The sequence below is a fragment of the Oncorhynchus nerka genome, linkage group LG6, assembly GCF_034236695.1.
Source record: "Oncorhynchus nerka isolate Pitt River linkage group LG6, Oner_Uvic_2.0, whole genome shotgun sequence".
Taxonomy (NCBI): Eukaryota; Metazoa; Chordata; class Actinopteri; order Salmoniformes; family Salmonidae; genus Oncorhynchus; species Oncorhynchus nerka.
In genome coordinates this window covers 60145206-60150530 of record NC_088401.1, presented here as the reverse complement: position 1 = coordinate 60150530, position 5325 = coordinate 60145206, and the positions used below count along the sequence as shown (strand labels likewise).

The 5325-nt window shown below is 39.8% G+C and overlaps 1 long non-coding RNA gene across 1 annotated transcript; it reads left to right on the top strand.

Annotated features, from left to right (window-relative positions):
* Positions 1-399: 399 nt before the first annotated feature.
* On the top strand, positions 400-5072 carry LOC115131173 (uncharacterized). The gene is made up of 2 exons (XR_003863909.2): positions 400-523; positions 3471-5072. It is a non-coding gene; the product is annotated as an uncharacterized LOC115131173 (long non-coding RNA).
* Positions 5073-5325: the final 253 nt, after the last annotated feature.

Below are 5325 nucleotides of genomic sequence, written 5' to 3'. Positions count from 1 at the left end.
TGGCCTTGCATGCTTATTACCTGTGTCGTAGGTTTAGTATGAATGGGTCTGACACAGGTTTTACCCACTTCAAATACACAGGGTAAAACACTGGTTATTGGTGTGAAAGGGGTATAAGTATATGCATGGGGCGAGGCTCCAATCACCCTCTCTGATCAATTCATGGTTGCCGCACTTCTGAACTGAAATATGAACTGAAGCTTACAAAGGTTCTACCTACTAGCTAGCACTTGGCGGTGTCAATATTACAGACTCGTCACATAAACAATATCAAAGAGCCGACAGAGTCTGGTGCTTTGGTCTGGTCAGATATTGAACTTTCTCCCCAAAATAATTGTAATGTTTATATTGGGACAAAAATTATGACGAATCAAGCAAATACTTACCATATATGGGAAGTACGTCATCATCATCTAGAGCAACCACAGTTGGTTCCTGTACCTCTTGCTTAGGGATCTCGACATCTACCACTTCGGTTATGGCATCATCCTCTGCTAATGACGCCATCTTCTTTGCATTGTTTGTAAGTCCTTAACGTGACATTTTATGGATGAACAAATAACACATTTTCAGTGTAAACCAAAGTACTGTTTTAAGAAATGTGTCATGCTTTCCAAAGGGAAGCCGTTATAAATGTGTGGGACATACAAACATGGTTTTCAGAATCACTAAGGGTCTAGCGAGCTCTCATCTGAAAAGGTACTAAAATTTACTTTTTTTTGTAATTGCAGGTATTCATTCTTGCTATGGTTATTACAAGTGCAACACTGCATAATACTTCTAAAGCCAATTATATTAATTCATCAGGTATTACAGATATATTATAATATATGAGCTATTAATGTATATCTTCATTGTATATACTTATTGTAGTATTAAGTTATTACTTATGTGGAAATTGGTCTGTCACAACTAACTACGATGTTGGTAACAACTTCTAATGAGCTGGCTAGAGCTATGGCATACAACTAGCTAGCAAGCTAAACCAGCCAGCTTGTCTAGCTAACAGTAAATACCATCAAATGGTTTGGCTAAGCTAAACTTAGCTATCACCACACTGACAGTAGACTAGCCTAGCTAGTAACATTAATCTTAGCTTATTAACTTAGGTTGCTAGCTAGCTAACTAGGCCACTGTACAGGCTAGTGACTTTACATTTGTTTATTTTTTATTTAACTAGGCAAGTCAGTTAAGAACATATTCTTATTTACAATGACCGCCTACCCCGGCCAAACCAGGACAATGCTGGGCCAATTGTGCACGGCCCTATGGGACTCCCAATCACAGCTGGATTTGAACCAGGGACTGTAGTGATGCCTCTTGCACCACTCGGGATCCCCAGTGAAGGACGTCTAAGTTAGATCTGGACTATTTGAGTGGGCTTCTATTGGGCTACACGTGGCCAAGCTATAGGCAGGCTAAACATAGCAAATGGCTATACATGGCCAGTGTATAGCCAGGCTCCTAGCTAATGCTATTATAATGTAATTAGCTAGCTAATTACAGTTGGTTATCCAACTGTAGTTAGCTAGTCATCAAAACGTTAGCTGACAGTTGGATAACCAACATAAGCTGGCTAGCCTAACAACCAGTCAGCAAACTGGCTTATCCTGCTATGGCAACTATTAACATTGCCTTTTGCGTCTTTTACATTGTTAGTTAGATAATAAACCAAGTGAAGATAATATAATTCACATTATAAACTGGGTGGTTCGAGCCCTGAATGCTGATTGGCTGACAGCCGTTGCATATCACGGGTATGACAAAACATGTATTTTTACTCCTCTAATTACTTTGGTAACCAGTTGATAATAGCAAAAGGCTCGGGGGTTTGTGGTATATGGCCAATATACCATCGCTAAGGGCTGTATCCAGGCACTCCGCATTGTGTCGTGCAAGGAACAGCCATTTGCTGTGGTATATTGGCCATATACCACAACCCCTCATGCCTTATTGATTAGAAATACAACTAGCTAGTTACTGTTTGTGTAAACAGCTCCATTCCAGCTGTGTCATTTAGACCTTAGCTAACGACAGGTAGGGACCGAGAACGAGATTGTCCCTCAAAAGGATGGACAAATCCACTGATTATCAAGTCAAAATCAATTCTAAATTTGAACTACATTCATATCTTACTATTTATTTACCTTGGTTGTCCTTGGTCAACGTTGACTGTTGTTCAACAACATGAGAACAAGTGAACATCTGTTTCTTTGCTGAATGATGTTACTACAATTTCCTGCACCTGGGTATTTCACGGCAATTTCTATAATTACCGCTGGATACACATTCAAACTCTTAAACTGTGCGCCCAAATCCAATACTGTTTCTACCTGACCCAGGGATTTTGAATTGAACATGGCGTGTGTGCTAAGTGATATATTGTCAGAAGAAAACAGGAGAAAAACAAAAAAAGGTTATCAAATACCTTCAGAAGAAAGGCCTGCTCAAGAAATCTGTGAGGTGTCCTATCTGTGGCCACAAGCAGAAAATGATCCGGCATGCGTGCAAAGATTGATACATATGATAATGTTACAACTGGTATTGATTGGCCTAGAGAACTTTGGGAGAGTTTGAAATTAGGAGTACTGTACTGTAAGAAATATTTTAATATGTAAATGTACAGTGAATCTAACTGTCATCTTGAGCTCCTATGTAGCCTAGTTAGCTAGTCTCATAGGTTATAGGAATGTACACTGCCAGGCCAGGCTGACATTGACCAGTGTAGGTTGGTGGGAGGAGCTATAGGAGGACTGGCTCATTGTAATTCCATTCCAGCCACCAGCCTCCTCTAAAGTGTATTTCCACATGAGGCAGGAGCAGTGTCAGCTCCAGACAATTTGGGACCCTAAGTGAGATTTGATTTCGGTGCCCCTCCTATAGAAGTTGATGGTCATGCTTCCCTGGGACACTCGAGTCTTCTCATATCACCAACATGTGTCTTACCTCTCATTGTTGAAGGTCTGCAACAAAGCCCTGAGGAGGTTCAAGAGGAGGAAGGGTTTCCAAATTGGTTCAAGTTCTCTTCGGAGATTGGTGGTGATAGATTAATCCAAGTTCTCGCACAAGAGAAAGGCATAGCATTATCAATTTTGATGTAGTAACATTCATTATCTGGGCTTGAGCACAGAGATCATTTGTGAATATATTTCACTTATGGTAATCAGTTGCCTTGTTAAATTACTCCTCAGTGGATATACTGATATGGATCAAAAATAGAGGGCTTGCCCATTTCATATACTGAATAATTTGATAAATACATCTCTGCTGTTTGGACACATCCTCAGTGATGTTTCCCAGGATCATGTTTCAACATTATACAACTTCACCCATCAGACCTTAGCTTGTGTCATAAGTGACATTCTGCTAGTTCCCATGGATTTACAGATCCCTGCAATTCCAAGGCGCCACGAACCACTGGCCAACTCCCTGTCGCAAAATAACGATATGCACTTGTTCCTATCTTTCAGTACAACCGTGGAAGGATGGGGCAAACGTGGAGAAGACGGGGTTTGGTGTTTGGGATGATGGAGGTCAAACACAACAGACTGCGCACAGTTCTTAAAATGGTGTAACACCGCTCACAGGAAACCTTAATCCCTATCATCAGACGACATGTGCGAAGGGGTTCCACCATTCTGAGTGACTGCTGGAGAGCGTATGTCAGGTCTCTGTAAAGGCTGGCTTACAATCACCAGACAGTCAACCACACAAACAACTTTGTGGATCCTCACACAGGATGTCACACACAACACATTGAAAGAGCGTGGCAGACAATAAAGGGGCAGATTTGGAGGCTAAAGGGAAATCGGACCAAAAAATGTTTAAAGAAGCATCTCCATTTTATTGAGTGGATGTACTGGTTGGGTGAAGAAAATAAGAAAGGAGTACTCTCTCAACTCTTCAAAGACATCCGTTTAGAATATCAGCTGTAAGATCTTTCAGTCTTTGCATGCACCCCCTAGAGGAAATGTAACCGGGAGTACCCGGTGCCAGGTATTTTGCTGTGCCAATTTAAATAACGGTCAATACCGGCCCTTTAAATGCAAGCATCCCCTGCAAGCTCTAAAGTGCCAAAAACAGCAATCTCAACTTTTCATTTATATCTTTGGGACAACCATCCTACAGCAAATGAATGTTTCATTATTTTGACAGGGTTATAAGCATGTTTGGTTGCTATCTGTTTGGGTCACTCCATGTAACAATGTATATCACATGAAACGGGAGACTCTTGATTCCATTACTTCCAAACATATCACTGTCCTATCAACAGGCTAAGCACCAACCCTCAGTGTCTTACCAAACTTCACCTACTACAATCAAAAACATGTAACATAGAGAATAAATCAAATGGGTTTCACTTTACATTGAGTTGCTTGTTCCTGCATAAAAACATGATTTACAATACTTTTCTTTATAACAACATTGTAATAACTGACATTTTGATGTATCCTGTGAAATCTGTTATTGCATTGAAAGTATATTGTAATTACACGTATAGGTTGAGATGGATTCCCATTGATCACAAATACAAGTGCTTTATTGGGTGTCTGCCTAAATTGTAACATAGTAATTACATGAGTAACGCACAATGTGTTTCACTTTACGTTACGTTGCTTGTTCCTTTGTAGAAACATTGTAGTTACGATACTTTTCTTTGTAACAATGTAATAAATAACATTTGGATATATTCTGTGAAATATGTAATTGCATTGAAAGTACATTGTAAACACATCTTGCAAAAATATTCTCCTGAAATTAGCAGGCACTGATGCAGAAGATAATTGCGTAGTTTATTTTTGTATTTTTTAAATCTTTTCCTTGTCACTGTGCATTTTTAAAAGGTCAACTACTTTTTGTTTACTATTGTTCGTCTGCATTGTTTTCAAGTGTTGGTGGGAAGTGTTGGTGTATTTGTTCTGACTAGGACCCCAGATGTAATTGGACTGAAGGGAATTTGAAACAGACCCAGGGAGAGGAGTGCTTTAACTTGTTTAGTAATAGGTGCTGTAACAAGTTATTCTACATTGAAGTGTATTTTCCCAATGATTGTAATAAAAAGGTTGGCCCTACTGTGTCTCACTTTACTTGAAACTGCTTGCTCAAGAGTGCCTACTTTAACATTATAGATTATATTATTTTGAACAATGTTTCAATTACGTAACACCTTTGAAACCAGAGAAATAAACTCTTAAATTCCTTTCAAAGCACATACATAGCAGCTAGCCTAGTGGTTAGCGCGTTGGGCCAGCAACCGAAAGGTTGCTTGATCAAGTCCCCCAAGTCCCCGAGCTGACAAGGTAAAAATCTGTCCTTCTGCCCCTG